General features: G+C 48.1%; 1 protein-coding gene across 1 annotated transcript in view; it reads left to right on the forward strand.

The window, feature by feature from the left end:
- Positions 1–11,496: 11,496 nt before the first annotated feature.
- The window catches only part of PTPN3 (protein tyrosine phosphatase non-receptor type 3), a 107,925-nt gene continuing 98,237 nt past the window's right edge, over positions 11,497–21,184 (forward strand). Inside the window, exon 1 of the mRNA XM_045780695.2 lies at positions 11,497–11,630. The gene's annotated coding sequence lies outside the window, so the exon portion shown is untranslated. The remainder of the gene's footprint in view (positions 11,631–21,184) is intronic.

The following is a 21,184-nucleotide window of genomic DNA, read 5'->3' on the forward strand; positions in this document are numbered from 1 at the left end:
ACCGTTCTGTGGGGGTGTAATGGTGAACAAAACCCACAACATCCCTCTCCTGAAGACACTCACATTTTGGCTCAGCTCTTTGAAGGCTGGGGTTTGACAACAATACCTACTTTAAAATTACGCAGGTTGCTGTAAGACTATAAGGATCGATACAGAAGATGGAAATCTCAAAGAACCCCAGAACAGACACTCCACGGGGTCCAAGTGCACCAGGAAGAAACGCAGTTTGGAAATGGAAGGATGCAAGGTGGAGTCCTCAGTATCAGGACTCCCTGTTGTGGCTGTCCCAGTTATCCATTGCTGGTCACAAACCACTGCCAAGACAGTGGCTCAAAAATGACAATTTTTTTTTTAACATCTCATGATTCTATGTGTTGGCTAAACAGTTCTTTTACTGGTCTTCTCTGAGTTCAGCTGAGACAAGCCTGCTGTAGCGAGCCCTCTCTCCTCTCTCCTGTCCGTCCTGGGCTTCTCAACAGTGTGGTGGTCTCAGGGATCCAAGAGGGCCGCTCCTCATGCACAAATGTCTATTAAACACCTATTGGGTCCTGTTCAGTGATGTTCCATCAGACAAATCAAGTGACTTTGGCTGAGCCTCTGTGTGGGAGCAGACTGCATAGGGGTGTGGACCCCAGGAAGTCAGTTTTGTGCAAGTCATCTGTGTAACATTCAACCACAGTTACTCTGGCTGTCTCTTGATCTTGGGCTTTCTTTGTGTGTCTTCACTTTTTTTTCCTGCTGTGTCCTCCAGTTGAAATTCCTACATGAAGGAATCCAATTGCTCTTACTAAGCACTTCCATGGCTCATGGGCTTCCTAACTCACGGGGATTCTAGGACTCAGAAGGACTCCCAGCAGGGCTTGTATAAAGGAGATGAGGTGACCATGGGTATCGGAGGTACCATAGTTAAACCTCCCACGGAACAGTCATGAAATTCCTGTGGTCACTGCTATAGTCACCCGGATATAAAAATATCTTCCCATACGATTATCTGGGAGCAAAAGTTTTGTGTTTGTATTGGTTACATAGATTTCTTAAAATATTTCCTTCTTATTTTTGAAGTGCTATACGTCTGTTGTAGAAGATTTGAAAAATACGAAGAAAATCACCAGTTGTTATAAACTGAATGTGTCCCCCAAAATGTCTATGTTGAAACCTAATCCCTAATGCATTTGGAGGTGGGGCCTTGGGCAGGTGATTAGCTCATGAGCGTGGAGCCCTCATGAACGGGATCAGTGGCCTTATAAAAGAGACCCCAGAGAGCTCCCTCACCCCATTCCATCATGTGGGAACAAAGTGAGAAGACAGCTGTCTATAAACCTTGGAAACACACCCTCACCTGACACCAAATCTACCAACACCTTGATCTTGGACTTCCCAGCCTCCAGAACTGTAAGAAATAAATGTTTGTCGTTTGCAGGCCACCCAGCGTATGGCATTTTGTTGTAGCAGCCTGAACAAACTAAGACACCGGTCGTATCATTATCTAGGAACAATTACTCTTAACATTTTACTATACTTTCTTTCAGGATTTTTATGTTCACGAATGTGTTTTTCTTTACAAAGTTATGCTACGAATACAGCTTTTATCTTATGCTCTTTACCTAAACTACATCACTAGCATTTTCCCAGGTCATTACAAACTCTTTGTAAAATAATTTTAAGAGTTATACAATAATTGGTGGGACATAGGGTTGTGTATTCATTCGGTCCCTTATCTTTCTTAGCAATTATCAACAGTGCTAAAATAATCCATTTCTGCTCATAAGACTTTATCTACATTTGGATTTTTCCTTTGAATAGATCGGGTCCATATTTTTTCCTTATATAGCACGGTTTTCAAGATTATTTTGGTGTTTCTTAATAAATAGTAAAAGAGAGATTTTTCCTTCTGAATGGGAAGGACACTCTCCTCCGCTCCATATGCCAAGGCTGGCTTTGCAGAGTAGGTCCACTTCCTCTTCCTCTACAGTCCTGTCTATCCTCATTTCCGTGTGGGTGCACAGGATAGCCAGGCTGGGTTGGCTTTTCAATGACTTCACCAGGACCAGAGACAGAGCTGTACATGTTCCCACGGTCACCTCTTTATCCAAACCATGGAAAACTGACTTTTTTTTTCATAACTGGCACAGGCTGTGTTTGGGTCAGGAACCCAACATTAACTACAAAGACTGACCTCAACCCAGGGAACTTGAGAAGAAACTAGATAACACTGTTGGGAAATTGTTCTCTCATGTGAATTGGCATTTGAAATATGTACTAGTATTATGTATGTTTTTTTATGCCAATGAACCAAGTGTAATGGAAAATAATATGCCGGCCTTAGTAAGTCAAAGGACTTGGGCTGACTGAAATGTATCAATAAGGCAATCCAATTTCAACTAATTTTCTCACTCTTCACACCCTGTCTAGGTTTCTAGCATGCAAAGAAATGATGTGAGTTCACAGTGGGGGCAGCTGGCTTGCTCAATTGTACATAATGTGTTAAACGTAAATCTATGGAATCTAAATGCAGAAGGAGGGGCTCCTGGGTCTGCCTATGCAGTCAAAGAAAGCTGATTATTCAGATTGTATAAGACTGAGAGAGAAATGAGGACTGCCCTCGATGCTTTGGACCTTATAATGCAAGGATAAAATATTGTCATGGGTGCTGACAAAATTGGGGCAGCTTCCCATGGTTGAGACGGTACACGATTCTAGATTACAATGAAATTGAAACCACAAGGCACTAAGAAGGTTTTAGGCCCCCCTCTATTCCCCGGTAATTTCTATGATGGATTTCATTCACCCTGTCGTTGCTGGTCCTACTGCCCAAAGATGAAGGTCACGGGACCCCGAGCTGCTTTGGGATGAGCTCACTCAGCAACACAGGTAGACAACAAAGGGGTGTGTCCTTGACCTGTAGACCTTCTGCCAGCACCACCAGGTGACTCCCAGGTGTGGAGAGGCAGGGGCAATGTCCTAATTCCTTTAATTGATGCACACAGAAATCGAGAGTGCATAGTGATATCTAATCACAGATTAATTAGACCTTATTTGGGACACCACTGCTCATGTTTCTCCCTTAGCTTATCTCCTATATCTTCTTATACTCCCTGTGTATCTACATCTGTCTGTACCTCTTTTCCGTCTATTGGTCAATTAATTATTAAGCTTGCAAGCAGAATTCCAGAAGGAACTCCAAAAGGACTTTAGATACAACATAACTTCTTGCTCACTGCAGAAAGGCAGGCAATTTTTGAGAGGAGACTCATGGCCCTTTGCATACCCTGCTCAGAAATAATAGTCACAGCCTACATGGCATCATGGCATCATGACCCCATTCAGGGGATTTTTCTAAGAGCCTTCCAAAAGGGGCATGTACGTTAATAACTACATGGGAGTCAGCATGTGATGAGAAGCATGATAGAACAGACCAAATCCACAGGGGTGCAGGAATCAGACTGCACATAACCAGTTGGGATAATCTAGAAAGAGGTAGCTTGTCAGAGGAGCTTTAAAGGATGGGTAGGATTTCAAAGGCAGCGACGGTCGGAAGATCTGTTTTAGGTTTATGTGGTTCACCTTCATTCTTCATGAGGAAGCAACAAAGAGATTTGTGCCAGTGGTTGGGCTAAATAACCTCGGATGGGCAAGGTGGCAGCAATGAAGAGCAAACAGAGAAACCCAAGAAGACGAAGAAATGGACAGAGGGTAATGTTTTCTGATACAATAGCTGGAGAACTGCACACTGGAACAGGGAGTTTTAGATGAAGAAAAACAGTATCTGGGTAGGCCTTGGTGGCTGCCACATGAAGCCGGTCCCTGATCACTGCTCAGGCATGTTGGCAGAAAATCATATGACTCTCATCAACCCATACCCTGTATGTGGAGATGGCTTGCCTTAGGAACTCTGATGTCCCTGGCCGAACATGGATTCCTTAAACTCTACGTGTGACTCGTGTTTACGGAGGCATCGCTGGACAGTCTGTTTGGACTTCAATGCAGTGACTGTGTGTACTATGGAAAAAATGAGAGCAACATCCTAGCAGGACGCCGGGGCGCAGTTGAGGAAATCCTGTGGTGTGTCATCCACGCAATACTAGAAGGTCACCAGAGCACAGGGCAGGCTGAACGGTGCCCCCTGTTCTTGAAATGTCATCAGGGATTGGAAGCACAGTTCTCTTTTGGGCCCAGATCAGGTTTCCAGTGTCTCAGGGATGGAACGGTGAGCCAAGCTAGGACAGATTTCAGATGATCGCCTTTCCATAGGGCTGTGACTTCCAGTCAAGGCGTGCGTAGCTGAAGTACTCTGACTTCCCGGCCATTTTCTTACCAGCTGTGTCAGGAAAGCATCATTCTTGATCTCAAGATCACTGAAGTGATTTTTCTTACTCCTTTACCCTCATCCGAAGCTCTCTTCCTGTTCCATCCCTCAGCCACACGCATTGCCAGCAGGAGTAAGAGCCCTTGACCTAGGGCTGTTTCTTTAAAGTAAGCTGTACCGTGTTGTGCCCTGGTCTTAGTTATAGCCTTGATTTGTCAAGTAACCTGGGCTTTGTACTTAGTCAGTAAAATTTTGAGGGAGCCAAAATGTAAAACAAAATGGTTTTTTAAAAAAAATATCATGCATACATCATTATATTTTTCTCCCACAGGGAATGTACTTTTAAATAGGTTACGCATCACCTGGTACATAATTCAGAAGGTACAAAAGGGTTTATGGCAAAAGGCAAACACTCATCCCTCCCCTGCCCCCACTTGTCCAATTCCTCTTCAGGAGGTAATGACCTTCTCAGGTTCAGTTTTGTGTGTACTCTACACACGCCAATGTGTTTATTTTAGTGTCTACTCCTCTTAGCAAACATCACCACCACTGTGACTATCCCCATTACCACCTCCTCTCCAGTCACATGGTTAGCTTCCTCCTGGCCCCGGGAGAGCATGGTCAGGTGGATGGAGTCAGAGATCCAAGGTCAAGAACAGAAAGCAGAAAGCCTGATAGCTCACTACTAGGGGTCCCTATTAGCCTGCAGGGGATGCCCTCTCTCCATCTCCTGTCTTCTCCCCTTCTACCCCTCTAAATGGTTAAGAAGCTGATGCTGTGGCTCTTCACCCCATCCATCCAAGCATCAGTAATACCTACAAGTCCATGATTATCTCTTGGTAAAATTTCCCATCCTCTTAGTTTATCAGACTAGGTTCTTAGTGTACATATATTGGAGGCTACAGGACAGAAGTTATAAAACTTCAGTGTACATAAGATTCTTTTTTTTTTATGATTTTATTTCTTCATTTGAGAGATAAAGATTGAGCACACAAGTCGGGGGGGAGGGACAAAAGGAGAGGGAAAAGCAGACTCCCCGCTGAGCAGAGAGCTGGACTGGATCCCAGGACCCTGAGATCAGGAGCTGAGCCAAAGGCAGACACTTAACCAACTGGGCCACCCAGGCGCCCCTTTATAGTTAATTATAAAATGTAGGTTCTTGGGGTCCACAAGCAGAACCAGAAGGTCTGAGCTGAGGCCAGAAGTCTGCTTTTACACAGATCTTGATACATGGTTCCTGGATCAAAGTTTTAAAAATGCTGCTTTCAGTATTTTCCCTGACTCTTCTCCCTAGAATCTTCTATTAGGGTATTCCTTGAATGTGTCCTTTATGGTTGCTGATTTTCCGAAGCCATGACCTCTGTATGACTATCCTACGTTGCCTGGGTATTCTTCTCTCTCTCTTTCTATTGTTGGACATGTGAACCTCAGAGGTGTGGTTGGGAGACTTGACAAACCCATTCTCCCTGGGTTTTGTAAGATGACACCACCCATTGCTTAAACACCATCAGCCAAGTTCAGGATATCAACTCTCATTCCCTGCATTTCCCATCATTTCTCTTTGTTTCTAAAGCCACACCCTTCCGCTGAGTTTCCCCGAGCAGGATCTCAAAATCCCTAGACTTACCTTTCCATTTCTTGTGTAGCAGCAAATCCATGTGGTGATGGGTGGGCCTGTTAGGTTCCTTCTGGTCCTCTGGCATACCTACAGCGTGTGCGCCAGGAAATTGTTTCTCTAACTCAGGTCTGTGTATCCCTAAGGGTTCACTCAAGTGTTCTTGAAGGTCTGAGAACCCTCTGAGATAACTGGTTATGTTATTTTTGCATTTACATGATAATATTAAAAATGTATACATACTCTGGATCATATGACTGACTCCCTTATAAGAGAGGCCTGCTACATGATTTCAGTTCCCTTATTCAAATCTGTGTTTACTGTCAGGTTGCATCTGGTCACCATCTACAAGGACGACATTTAACTTTCGATTATGTTGAGAAGCCCATTTGGCAGCCATCACATTGGCTTGCCTTCTGTCTAGCTCACGCTGAAAGGCTGAGTCCTTCCCGGGACGGACAGGGGAGGACCCTCAAGTTCTTGCCCCTGGTAACTCTTTGGCATTACACTGCCCCACCAACCTCCTTATTCTAGATATGCTTCCCTAAGGGCCTTTGTACTGGCTGTTCCCTCTACCCGGAGTCTTTTCCAGGTATCTACATGAGTAACTCTGTCATTTTCTTCAGGTGTCTGTAAGAATTTGCTTAAGTGACTAAATTTTTCAGTCCTATTTAAAACTGCAATTCCCCACCCACCTCACCTCTAGTACCCTTTCTATGAGCCTTACCCCTGGTCTCTTAACATACAACACAATGCACTCGCATATAATGCTTGCTGTTCCTTGTCTGACTTGTCCTGGTGGAAGGCTCCCATGCCCATGAGAGCAGAAATTGTTCCTTTTGTGCACTTATGTCTCCCAAGCCCTTAGAGCAGTGCCCAACATATAGCAGGTACTTAATAAATATGTGATGAATGAATGAATGAATGAATGAATCCACAACACTGCTCTTGTACCCATGCTAAGTTTGTTCACTGGTTTTACACACAAACCTCTTTTGGCAGTGATAATTTGCAAGGAAAAACATTTTTCGATGCATAAAACTTCAGGCTAAAAATTTGTGTTCCTCGCAGTGAGATCCATGAAGTCCAGGAGCGCTAAGAACACAGGCTGAGGGGATGAACAGGGTCCCAAGTCAGATGAACCCGCCCCCCTACAGGCTCCCGACTAGACCACTGATCAGTTCATCCTCTCCCTCCCTCCTGGGCCAGGAACAGACATTCTGTCATCTTCTGCCAGCGCTGGGACAGGGCAGGGTGGGCTTCACTCTCTGTGAAAGGAACTTCTCCCATTCGTGTATGATTCCAGAGTAGCTGTTTTCCCTGTCTACATCATTTTGTTTGGCTTGCCAACTTTTAAAGTTTGTTTCACTTTTCCTGATCATGAAAGAAATACACCATAAAATAAGATTTAGGGAACTATAAAGACATAGCAAAGAAACAGGTGCCCAAAGACTTGAGGTTCTCTGGATTTATAAAAGATACCTTCCATATCTTGTTTCTCTGCTTGTAAATGCAATGCTCAGATAGTCACCATCAACATTTCGGTGCAGTTCTTTCTAGTCTTTTTTCTATGCATATGCATCACGCTGACAGAGAGGAAGTTGCCAATGTTCAACCATCATTGACCCACATGACGGCAGCTTCGTATGGTGTAACTTAGTAATTCAGAGTAGAAGCCATACTACGTATATAATTTTGCATTGTGTTCTTTTCACTTGTCATTACAACAGCACCACTTGCCCATGGATTTGCTGATATTTGGCCCTTCAGGAGCCTGCATTAACAGTACAAATAATTGATGAGCATTAGCATTGCAGCTGGGAGCCCTGCCCTGTAAATCACTGGAACAGTCCACGTGGTGCCCAGACTTCCTGAGTCTTGATGTGAATGACAATCCTCAGTGATTCTTCCAGGAAACTCTTCCTATAAATGCCCCCAGCCAATTGCTTGTGTATGGTGCTGGGCACCAGACTTTCTGCCGAATGGCAGCTTCTGGGAATATGCTAATAACTGTGTCCAGCTGCCCATCTTGCATTCCTCTTGTACGAATCTGGCCCATTGCCAGTGATGCGTATAGGGTTTGTGGCATACCTTCCTCTCCAACGAAATGACCCTCTTTGGCTTTTTGTGTTTGTTATTGTTTAATGATTTCTGGGCCAAGAAGAGTCTACCAGCTCTACTGAAAGAGAGAGCTGGTTTTTTGGGGGTTTTTTTGTTTGTTTCTGGTTTTGCTTATCAGCAGGAGGGCTGCTATTAGGGCCCTGGCTTTCTCTTGGCAAACATCATCGGGACTATCGGCCCTGTATCTTTTCATCACAGCAAAGTTCTGAGGAGTCTGTGGACCAGGTGGCTCTATTATGTTGTGATTCCAACTCCAAAATGATTATCCAGGGAGAATCATCTATGTCTGGACTGGCCTCATTATCTGAGACTTTGGGATAGCCTTACCCCTAACGAGGCCTCTACTTGCTCTCGATTTGGTGGGGTTCAACTACACAGACTAAGAAGATTATGTGTCCATCCAAATGCTTCATTTCCATAAAGTTTGGGAGCTTATGATATAAGATCAACTGTCACTGCTGATAATAACATCATGTCACTCCAGATGCAACAGCTGAAAAGGACGGACTTTAACATTTTGGCTCCAACAATAAAATAGTAACAGGAGACCAGAACATTTAAAGTCAATCTGCAGCCTACAAACACATCAAACAGTAGAGAAAATAAGGCAAAAAAGACACAAAATGAAATGATATGTGGTTTCTCTTCTCATCAATACATGGTAAGCTACTGCACAGAGAGGCAGTATTATAAAACCTAACACCCTGGGCTTTGAGGTCAGACCAACTGTGTTCAGTCCTGACCCTGACTCTTACTAGTTGTGAATGGCTCCTAGATTGTTTCCTCTTCTGGAAAACTGAGCTAGAAACACCGATTCTGGACAGTGACTGTCAGGATAAAAGACACAATATGTGTAAAATATCGAGCACACTTGAGCTTGATAATAGTAATTATTATGATGATGATTAGCCTTTACAAAACTTCACAGATTTTTAATTTGGTCTTTTAATGTTTATTATTGCAAACACAACAGTGTGACAGTAATAGACTTTTTTTAAAGTAATAAATTTAAAAAGAGAAACCAACCACACTACCCCCCAAAGTTAAAGTATTTACATTTTCCCATATTTCCTTCCAGTCTGGTGAATGTGTAGACATAATCTTTGTGCAGTGTATTTGTGTTTTCAGCCTTTTTTCCCACTTAACATTGTATTGTAAGTTTCCCCCTGTTGCAGTATGGTCTAACTTAGTATAAACTAGTTAATATTTCAACAAATATACCATAACCTAACTAACAAATCATTCCACTAATTGTGGACGTTCATTTGTTTCCAGTTTGGGGAATATTCTTTCCTTTTCTTCCTGCTTCTGTTATGGTGATCGAAATGCATGATTTTGAAAAGATTTAGGTCTTTTCCTTAGGTGTGCAGATATTTTTTAGCTCGAATTTAAGAACACTGTTTAAGTTCATGACTGTTGCATGTGGGGAAAGAAAGGGCAGTTTCAGCCTATTTTGTCACATAAGGCAAATTGAGACAACTCCAAGAATACGCATGTCCATTAACTTACGTTTCCTCATATTAGCACTTGGCAAACTGGTTTGCAGATGACAGATAACTGAGGTAGGCACTCATGAAATGGATCTTTGAAGTGGATTAAACATGCTCACGTTTTTTATTTCATTCAGTCCCCACGTTCTACCTAGATCCAAGTGATGGGTATTCGTGTTATCGGAAGCACAGAGAGGGTAAGGTGCTTGGCCCAGATCACACAGCGGAGAGGGCAGAGAGCGCCCTTCCCGGACTCTGAATCCCCAGCTATCTTACTAAGATTTGAAAACAAATGCCCCCAGACCCTCCAAGAGGCGTCGGGAACAAAGCGGGGGCTGAGCGTCCAGCGGGGCTCTGCGGGGGCGTCGCCGGCCCCACCAGGAGACTCCTCCTCCCGGGGAACTCGGGCGCCGCCCGGCTCCGAGCATGCCCAGTGAACTCCCCGTCCGTCTCAGCGGGGCTGGACCGGCGCCGCCTCCAGGTTTTGCGAGCCACCAAAGGGCGGGGCAGGGCGCAGGGCGGGTCCTGTTCCTGGGACTCCTTGACACCGTCGGAATTCGCCCCCGACGCGACGCTCAGGCGGCGCCCGCTGCAGTGGCGCTACCCGGGGACATGCAATTCGGGGACAACCAAAATGAGGGACCAGGTGCCGCCGGCGGCCACCGAATGGCCCTGGGCAGACCGGCCCCCTGGACCTCGGGCACCTTAGTCCGGACCGGAGGGCTCCAGACATCAGTCCATACCTTCATTCACATATTCATTCAACAAATAGTTTTTGAGCACTTACTGTGTGCCTCGTACAGGACCTGGGACACTGCAGTGAAGACAGGCAGGGCTATACAGCTCCAGCAGTTCCCTAGGTGAATACACAAGAAGTAAGCAAATGAGAGGAAAAGTCACTGGCCGACCTCATCTCCAACTGCTCCGTCCTTCTCAAAGCCCAACTTGTGTTGCACCTTAATGTCTTCGCGCCGGCTGTTCCTTCTAAGGGGCTGAAACGTCACCTTCTCAGTGTCACTCTCACAGGCTGATCAGCCCACTGCATTGAAAACTGTACTCCCTAGACCTTCATCTCCTTACCCTGTCCTTTTTCCCGTTTAGGACTTAAAACCTTCTAATATACTATACAGCTTGCTTATTTACATGTTTATTGTCTGTTGCCTGCCTCTCTTTCCCCAAACTCCACCAGGGGACAGGATTTTTGCCTATTTGTTCACGACGCCTGAAGAACCAAAGTAGATGATCAATAATTACTTGTTGAATGAATTAATGGATAGTGATAAACGTGAAGGAAATAAAACGAGGACATGGAGAATGTCCAGGAACAGGGTGTTAATGTAGTAAGGTGCTGAGGCAAGGCCTCTCAGATAAGGAGGACATAGGTACCATGAGAAGGTGCCAGCCACGTGAAAAACTGGGCAAAGAAGTCCCACACAGCAGGGGGGGGGAAGCATGTGCAAAAGTCCTGAGGCTGGCCAAGTTCTGAGACTTTGGTGGACAGAAAGGTGCCCGTGAGGGTGCAGGAAGGCGGGTGTCCGATGAGGTGGAAGAGGACAGCAAGAGCACAGATGGGAGGAGGGGGATAATGGCGGGTAAGAAATTTGTGGAAGAAGGTTTAGGCCGGTAAGCTTACTATTGGAACGCGATGAGCACTGGACTGAAAGTCGGCAGGACCCCAGCTGGGCAAGACTTGTCCTCATTTCAAAGATTTGTTGAACTTTGCTTGACATTCCTGAGCATAAAATCACTCAGGGCTCGGCACACAGTAGGTACCCAATGAATGGTTATGGAACGAATGCCTGCGTGCCGGCGCGAGGGGACTGGGGGCTGCCAAGAGCTCGGCAGGAGAGCCCCAGTGGCCCTGGGCGGTGCGTCCGAGCGCGCCAGACCAGGGCGGAGCAGGGGCGCCCCGCAGGGCGGCCCGGGCGCCCGCCCCCCGCCCAGCGCGCGGGCCCGTCGTGGCCAGCCCGGCCGGCGGGAGCCGCCCGCGGGCGGCACTGGGCATGCTCAGACGGCGGCCAGGTCGCGCCGCGAGCGAGCTTCCGCGCCGCCCGCTCGCGCGACCTACCTGGGCGCCCTGCGCCCCCGGATGCTGCAGGTACGGGCGGGCGCGACCCCAGCGGGCCGAGGCAGGGCGCGGGGCTACCGGGGGCTGGGGGCGCGCTCGGCGCCGCCCCGCCCCCACCCGTCCCCGAGCGCGCGGCGACCGCGCGGGCGGGCTGGTGGACGCCGCGGCCCCGGGGTCCCGACGCCACGTCGGGGCGGGGAGGGGGCGCCCGGGCCGCGCTCACCTGGCGGGGCCGCGGCGGGAGGGAGCAAGCCGGGCGGGGTGGGGCTCAGTACCGGGCGGGCGTTCGGGACGCGGCGGCGGCGGGGCGTGGGCGTGCGCTCCGACCCGGGCAGGGGTGGACGTGGCCGGCGACCCCGGAGGGCCCAGCGCCGCGGCGACACTAGCCCCGGGCGCCGAGGGGGCGCACGGCCCGCGGGGAGCCAGCCAAGCGCGGCGGCCAGACCTCGGCTCCCAGGGCGAATCCGCCTCTCGGCTTTCAAAGATGGCATTTCCTGGGCCTGGCACGAACTCCAGCGCCAATAAATCCTCCCCGTTCCGCGGGCGATATAGAATGATTTATCAGGTACCTGCGGTGAGACAGCTGCAGTGGGGGAGTGTATGTGAGAACGCCCAGCCCCCCGGAAATTCCCATTTTCAGCAACCTAAACTTGCTGAGAAGTTGCGGTTGCCTTAAAAATTCATGGGAAGTTGAGACAACTTGACACCTGGGTTTTCCGAGCTGGTGGAAAGAGCTTGTGACTTGGAAACTGGAGACCTCCGTTCAAGTTGGGCTCCCCCTGGCCAGCTGGTGACCTTGGGCGAGTTGTTTAACCTCTCTGATCTTCAGTTTCCTACACTGCAAACAGCCGGTAATAATGCCCACCTCACTCGGTGGTTGGGTGGATTAAGTGGGATAAATTATGTGGAGGTGTTTGGCTCCGTGCCCGGCACAAAGCAAGGGAGCAGTTGGCGTGATGTGAATTTAATTCGTTTAGAGACCCTTGTGGCTCCCATCTGACCAGGAAATTAGAATTACGAAAGCATCTTCAGGGCCTAGTGGCAGAGTGACAGACCCTGCCTTTGTGCCCTGGAGAACTGCAGAAGTCAAGGGCTTTGGAAAAACAATTTAGCCGAATTGTAATCGGAGAGCATCTTAGTTGAAAGCAGTTTTATACATTCAGAAACTCCAGAAGTTGGCAGTTGAGCTTTACTTACAAAAGAGCTGTTTTGCAAGATGATCCATCTTGCAAATGTTTAAAGAGATGATGGGAGGAAGTACAGCCTGGTTAGAAGGATTTCTGTTGGAAAAACCTCCCCTACCCAACTTTCCTGATTATTTAGATCAGAGTTTCTTAACCTCAACACTGTTAACATTTGGGGTTGGATCATTTTTTGTTGTGGGGCCTGTCCAACTCATTGCAACATTTAGCTGCATCCCTGGTCTTACCCAGTAGATTGTAGTAGCAGTCCTTCTCCCTCAGTTGTGCCAACCAAAAATGTCTCCTGCTGGGACCAAGTGTCCCCTGTTGGGGGGGGAGGCAAAATATCTCCTCTCCCTTTTAGAGTTATCCTGCTTTCTGTCATTAGCCTACCTGAGTTGTTCAAGAATTTCATCTTGTGTTTAACCTTCGTATAGCCTTCTAGAACTGTGCAGAGTGCATCCACATACATCAACTCACTTAATTCTTACAACTCGCCGCTGAGGCCAGTGTTATTCCCATTTTACAAATGAGAAAACTGAGGCCTTGAACAGCCGAGCCTACGGTATTGGCCTAGGTGCGATAGAACTCAGGTCTTCTGCTTCCTTGGGCGGGTCTTTTTCTTCTGCATCAAACTGCCCTTTATTGTGTGGAGACTTTCAAATAGATGACTTTACTGGCAATTAAATCAACATGTAAAGGAGACTGGAAGCAGGAACCCTTTCTGAGATTGACTAGTTGAAAATTAACAACGGTAAGCTATTATCTGACAGAGAGTAGGTCGTTGTAGTTAAATATTCTAGTTTATAGTGAGCTCCCATAAATCCCACATACACTTAATGGAATACCAATTTGCAGAGAATCAAAGGAGAATAAAACATGCCTACTACTCTGTATTGATCCTGAGTTGTCTCTGGTGACTTGCCATCTCCTAAAACTGGACTCCTATATGCAAATCAGGCATTAGCTGAGGAATATAAAAGGTCAAGTTACTGAAGGCATTTTCCAAGTGGCCTTCTGTTCAGCAAGCACTTAATGACCTGCTTCCGTATATCAGATGCAGTGCTGGGTGGGGATGCTGAGTAGGCCGATGGATCCCAGCAAACCCAGGAGGCCTGGGGGAACTTCCCTGCCAGGAGGGGGCAGGTCCTCAGGGACAGCTGGGAGTGGCAGAACGAACCTAAATTAACACGGTCAATTTCAGGATTCCTCACGGCTTCACCACTCCTGTTTTGGACCTCCTCTTTGACCTTTTTTCATAGAGAAGAATTCTGGTAGCTTTTAACCTCAGGCAGGTGGCAGGAACCTGGTTAGAGACAAATCTTACCCCTGAAAGAAGCTGGGATTCCCAGCGGGTAACTGGCCTCAGGGGATTGGGACCAATTCCTTGACTGTTGACTGTGAACTGGGAGGGTTCCTTTACATTGTTTAATTTCAGTGCTGTTCTCTCCCACTCTTGCAGTTGAGGAAACTGAGCTAGCAAAGGTAGTCTGGGGCCAGGAGCAAGAGTGACCAACTGTGACCTTCTGAACCTTCGGTCCAGGCACAGAAGGAATTCTCTGACATAACCCACCCATAGGGCTCAGCTTTGGGGATTGGAGAGAGCAAGAAGGCCTGGCCCCCTACTTCCCCGCTGAGCCCTCAGGGTTTGTGATAGGTTGGGAGGGGACCTGCAACTTTGACGGTAATCCCGTTGCTCAGCTTCCTTCCACCAGACAGCAGTGGTTCCTGGAAAGCAGGGCCAGTCCCTCTTCATCTGTTCCCAGGTCTGTTGCAGGGGCTGAAATGCCTAAGGCACTCTGCACTTGCCCTGTCCTTAACGGGCTGGTGGTGGAGGCAGGGCAGCCTGATGGTGTTGCTTCCCAAGCTCAGGCTCTTCTTAACCAACTCTCTTAGAGACAGGCCAGGAGCTGTGCAGTGTCCACGCTGCTCGGGTCTCACAGGTGTCTTCTTTCATCCCCCTGAAGGGGGATGAAAGGGAATGCTTTGATAGGCCGCTGTCTAAATCTGATCTAGTCGTGGGTTCCAAGACCCAGAGATCTTGCAGCTACGTAGCTTCTGGTTATGTGTGCACCTGAAGCTACTTTCTGCCTCCTGGTGAAGACCAGCTGAGAGCACAGGTTTTGTTTTTTTTTTTTAAGATTTTATTTATTTATTTGACTGACAGCCAGCCAGCCAGCGAGAGAGGGAACACAAGCAGGGGGAGTGGGAGAGGAAGAAGCAGGCTCCCAGGGGAGGAGCCTGATGCGGGGCTCGATCCCAGAACGCCGGCATCACGCCCTGAGCTGAAGGCAGACGCCCAACGACTGAGCCACCCAGGCCCCCCTGAGAGCACAGGTTTCACAGCAAATTCGGACACTTACTGAGCTGTGTGTCAGGCCCTAGGGTTACAGAGACAAAAGTCAGACCCTTATCTTGGAAGGATGCATGGTGGAATTGGGAAGACAGTGAGGCGTGTGTGTATGTGTGTGTGTGCAGCTCTATATCTACTTATCGGTCTCACAGTTACTTTAAAAGAGGATAAAGCCAGATGCAAGAGAGACCAGTGGAGGCAGCCATTCATGCTGATAGGGATCAAGGAACACCATAAAGAGTAGTTGGCATTTGAATTCAGCCTTGAAGGTAGAAAAAGATGGTATTGGGCGGGTGGACAGAGCCCCAGGCGCTAAGGCCCAGAGACCACGTGTGTATCAGGAGTGGTGACTCTTCCCCAGGTCCAGCCTCCTGACCTTGGTTAATGCAGGACCCACCTCCCGGAGTCAGGGTACTCCCCCATGTCTGTAAGGGGACCCAGCCTCACTCAAGCCGGGGTAAGTGCCCATTCTCCTTGTTCTCCCCTGATAGAAGTGAGGCCTGTGGGTTGTCTTTGAGCCATGAGCACCTTCTGCCAGGGATGCCTTTGGTCTTCGTTAGGAAACACTGTTATGGCCCTTATTGGCTGCCAGGCACTGTTCTGAGTGCTTTCTAAATATTAACTCATTCAGTTACGCCTTGGAGCAACCCTTTGGCCATGCTTCCTACCTGGGTACTGGCAGCTTGCTGGGTAGGTGGGGGCAGAGCTCATCTAACCAGTCTGTGTCCCTCTGTGGGTGATGCCCTGATCATGGGGCGACTTCTCCTGGCTGCAGTTTATACCAGTGTGCTGGGAAGCAGCGGAGTCGGAGTGGGATAGAGTTCCGGCTGCCATGACCCTCTTTCCATCAGGGGGCCAGCCAGGTTGCACTGACTACATTTTCTGAACTTTCAGAAGACTGGGATCTGTCGTCTGAAAAAGAATGTTTGTGCTGCTTTTTCGTGTAAGAGGAAGGCCTGGGAGGTGTTGTTTGGATACTGAGAGAGTGGAATTTTTGAGGCAGTTTGATGCTTTATGTGGAAAGTTAGGACAGAGGATTTGAAATGGGGATAGTCCTGGAAAATTCAGGTCCCATGATTTACTGTCAGGATACACAAGGTTTTAGTAAATATTTAAGTGATGTGTAGTTTGGAGTGGATTTTCTGTACAGAGCCCCTTGGTGCCTCAAAAGGGAATAAATAGTACTGTCTAGTCCCACATTACTGATAGGGTGAGAGAAACCGAGACTCAGAAGGATGGAGTGACCACCCAAAGGGCACGTTGCTCATAAGCAGGAGCCAAGATGCTTTTCCCGTACAAGTCGTTTAACTGTAAAATGAGGATAATAAGGGAACCTGTTTCCTTTAAGTGGACCATTTTAAAGGAGCTAATGAATGAAAACCCACTAGGACAGAACTTGGCATAGCCCCTCCCTTTGTGGTTAGGTCCCTGACCCTCCAGACAAATGCTTTGTTTAGTGTTCAGTGCCAGGAGTCACTGTGGGTGAGTAATGGCTCACTCCAAGGACCAGGCTATGGGGCCTAGCTCTCAGGGCTAAAGGGACATTCCAAGGGGCAGGATCCAGGACCAGAAAGGGGCCATGGCCTACTGGATGCTGTGTGATGGAAGGCACTGGGCTGACTTTGGGAGTAGAGTGTGCAAACCTGACCCCCAGCACCTTGCTTCCCTAAGGTGGAGTCAGCCTCAGTCCAGACCCGGGGTCCTTGTGAGCGAGGCACCAGCCAGCTCCATCAGCCGTCCCTTGACCCTAATCCCTAGTGGGCCTGGAGAGAGGATGTGACAGTCGGAGCCCACTTTGCTCCCGCCAGCCCCCTCCCCTAGTCTGGTTATCAAATTCATACATGGCTGCTGTAGAAATCAGAGTGTGCGGAAACAGAAGAATCCTCAGTGATGCTCCTTCTGGAGGTTACAGTCAGCACCACCGCCACAGTGGACCCCACATGCCTTCTCACCTGCCAGCCTATTCTCTTCAGTCAGGGGGGGTCTTTCAGAAACACCTCCTATGGCTCGGAGAGTCGATGAGACTGATGTTGGCATCTCCCACGCCCCCACCCCCCCCACCCCGTGCGCAGGCTCTGGTCTGCTCACTTCATCTGCCACAGGGGCTGTGAGAGCTCCCCCCCCCCCTTAACTCCTGCTCTGGGTGTTAGCCCTTGATTGCACTTGATTTGGGTAAAACTGCCTGCTGTAAGCGCTCATGCCTCCGGATCTCTCTCCTTTCACAGCGCTTTCACGGTTGCAATTTTGCAGTTAATGAGTGTAATTATTTGTATTAGTACCTGTCTCCCCAGCGACACGGGGAGCTCTCTGAAATCAGGGTCGATCTGGCTTTCTTTTCAAAAGAAAAAAAAGAAAAAAAAAACACCTTTCTTTGAGACTTATTTTTTTTCTTTTAACTTTTTATTTTGACCTAATTCAGACTTAAAGCAAGGTTCTCAGAATAGAACAAAGAACTCTCATATACCCTTCACCCAAATTCAGCAAATGTTACCATTTTATCACATTTTTTTATTCTGCTCTTTATGTATATATATTTTCTCTTGAGTCATTTGAGGGTTATTTATAGTCTTCCTTTCCCTCAAAATACTTCAGTGTTTCCTAAAGGCAATGACATTCTTCTATATGACTACAGCACAATTTTTAGAATCAAAAAGTCTTTACTGAAACAATACTATTCTCTAATCTGTAGATCTTACTCAGGTTTTTGCCCGTTGTCTTGATAGTGTCCTTGGTAGCAAAGAAACCCCCAGATCATGCATTTCATAAGGTCATCCTTTCTCTTTAATCTCCTTTAAACTGGAACTGTTACTCAGCCTTTCTTTGCCCTTTATGACCGTGACATTTTTGGAAAGCACAGGCCCATTATTGTATAGAAATGCCCTTCAATTTGAGTCTCTTTTAACTCACCATTGTGTCCCCAGTACCACTGGAACATCAGATGCACTCAGTAAATATTTATTGAATGGAGAGACATAAGATGGAAGGAGGTGGAAGGGGAAAGCAGGTTTTCTAGTTTTCCCCACTGCCACTCCTTTCCTTGCTAAAGGATCTTGTTAGTTGCAGTCATACTGTCTATAGGTTTGAATCCTACTATTTTTATAACACAGCTTTTCCCAGAAAAGAGAGGCTTCATAGAGCTAGCGAGCCTGCTGTCCCTGGAGGTATACAAGCAGACGCCAGGTGATGGCTTGGCAGGGGTGCTGGAGAGGAAAATGGAGCATTTGAGGAGGGGTGAGACTCAGCCTGGGCGTCCCTCCTCGTTCTCGGCACCTTTCTCTATCTGCGACCCCTACTCTGCAGGCTTAGGGGCCCAAGAATAAAGCGATGAGAATTCATCACCTAAACCAGAACATTTTGAGATAAAAGTGCGGCTATTAACAATTGCATCTCGTGAACTAGCCTCAACTGGGACTGCCCTAGGCAAATCAGGAGGTGTGGTCACCCTACCCAAATGTGACTTCGAGGTTGGAGATCAGCCTGGAAAACCCTCCAGCACTAGGTGTCCTCTGCCTGGATAAAGACAGAACTAACCTAGCACTGCTTGTCCAGCCCCTGTTCGTGGCTCTAGTACCTGCGGTGAGTCACACCTCCCTTGCCCTGCCCAACTTGGCTCCTGCTACACTTTACTTTGGCCCTCCCCTCCCCTCCCCTGCGCCTTCCTGCCACTGGGATTACTGTGAGAGCCTGGAAGGTCATTTACATACCCAGGCTGGAAGGAGGAGGAGGGCCTGGGTCTACGGTAGATGCACAAGGGGGACCAACAAGCCAGCCGTGTTTCCCACTGATAAATTCTGATGGAATTTAAGAGCCAGGGTGTGTTAAGTGAGGTGGGACAGGAGACCAGGGGCTCCCTAGACCTTATCTTTTTTCCCCTGGTGCTCACACTTCCACTGTCCTTCCTGCACAAACACCCACATCCCTCTCCCAACCCTAGTTCTGAGATCAGAACCAAGTGACTGGCCTTTGGCAGAAGCAGGGAAGCAGGTGGCACTGGGGACCCGGGCACAAGAGGATGAGCATTGGATGACCAGTAGGTGTAGACAGGGAGTTGGATGCAGAGAAATCAGGCAGGAAACCAGCGTCTAGGGATTCCGGTAACAAGGTCAATACAAGGCCATTTATCCGGAAGCCTAGACTTGCAGTGCCGCGTCCCCAGATACTCGGGTCAGAGGGGGCAGGCACAGGGGTCTGTATAGTACAGCTCTTTAACTCATTTTCTGCCTCGCAAAAAATAACAAACCCCACCTTCCTGGATTAAAAAGTATCATAGGATAAGAATGTGAAGGTTGGCGATATTTTCTGGGTCATCCCAGTCATGTGGACTTCATGAATGTAGGCCAGTGCAGTATAATATTTTTATAACTCTAGGCATTGGTCGCTTTAATGGCAAAGCCAGTCAGGGAGTGTTCTCGTTCTTCGAATGCAAGATACTAGCACTTACTGAACTTTGGAAAGGTTTTCTAGTTAACTGTGATATGATGTCTTACCAGTTAAAGATAGTCTTTCTCCCCTGCCGAGGCACAGCTATGTAAAAGCACTTAGTCTGAGGTCACTTTTTTTTATGGGACAGAAGGAATCCCACGGTGTCAGAATTGGAAGAGACCTCAGAAGAAGTGTTTCCAGCTCCCTGGTTTTGTAGACGGGTAAACTGAGGCCGTGAAAGGTCTGTGGCATGCTCCATGGCACACACGTAACCAGTTGCAGAGCAGGGACCAGTACCCACATTTCCACCCCCAGATCTTGGGTGTGTCTACCAGATCTCCTCTAAGGATGTTGATGAGATGGACTGCATCTTTCTCTTGTTAACAGCAAGTTTGTTCACTACAGAAATACGTTGTATTGGCGTTGAAGCCAGTTTTGCATTTCTGGCTCTTTTATGTGGAAGTTGCTTGGCTGATTTTCTGTTTTTATACGGAAAATGATACATATCTTCCACTGAATCTCTGTAGTATATACTAGTGTTTCTCAGATTTTATCACACCAGAATCACCTGTTAAAACATGGGCTGTGGGGCCCCACCCCTAGAGTTTCTGATTCAGTGGGTTTGAATCAGACTCAGGCGGGGCCTGTAAACTTGCATGTCTGACAAGGCCCCAGGTGCTGCCGCTGCTCCCCACACCAGGGACCTCACTTTGAGGACCGCTACTGCAGGTCCATGGTAGTTTCAGACAAGTGCTCTGCTCTTTGCAGCCAGCTTGTCTCCCCCGCCTCCCTCCCCTGCCCTCTCCTGCCACCCCCGCCTTCCAACCAGCTCTCCCTTGTTACTCCCACACCAGCCAACCTGACCATCCCACGCTCTCCAGGTCTCCTACCTGTTGTCCTCACTTTGCCTCTCCAGAGGGCCCGTGGCCCCAAGATGCTGGAGCTCCATCCCCTTTCCCTGTCCTGTCCTTCCCTTTCTGGCTCCTCTCCTCTTTCTTCCTGTCCTCCAGTCTGAGAAAGTGAGTGTTCCTTTGGCTCGGGCTTGCCTCTCTGCTTACAGCTGAAGGCTGTCCTCCCGTCACCCAGGGAAAAAAGCCTTCTCCTAGCCCAGCCTCACCTTCAGGTCACCACCCAGCTACTCCCTTCCCTGTCTGTGGCCGCCGAAAAAGATTTACTTTCACCTCTCAACGCAGACCTACTGCTCCGTTGTGGGAGTTCAGATTTTCTCTGTCTGTGATGAAAGACATGATTGTTCTAATTGCAGTAAAATGGACGTAGGGGTACAGCTCAGTGGCATTAGGTGCAGTCACATTGGTGTGATACCGTCACCCCCATGCACTGCAGAACTCATCTTGCAAAACAGAAGCTCCGTACCCATCAAACACTAACTTCTCAGCCCCCCGCAACCCCCCTTCTACTGTCTGTCTCTATGTGTGAGATGATTCTAATAACCTCCCGTACGTGGACTCACACAGTATCTGTCATTTTGTGCCCAGTTTATTTCACTTGGCATGATGTCCTCAGGGTTCAGCCGTGTTGGAGCAGGTGTCAGAATTCCGTTCCTTTTCAGGGAGGAGTGACGTTCCGTCGAATGCATGTGCACCACGTTTTGTTCATCGTGTCATCTG

The sequence above is a fragment of the Ursus americanus genome, chromosome 18 (assembly GCF_024610735.1).
Source record: "Ursus americanus isolate L20-20 chromosome 18, mUrsAme1.1.p, whole genome shotgun sequence".
Lineage (NCBI taxonomy): Eukaryota > Metazoa > Chordata > Mammalia > Carnivora > Ursidae > Ursus > Ursus americanus.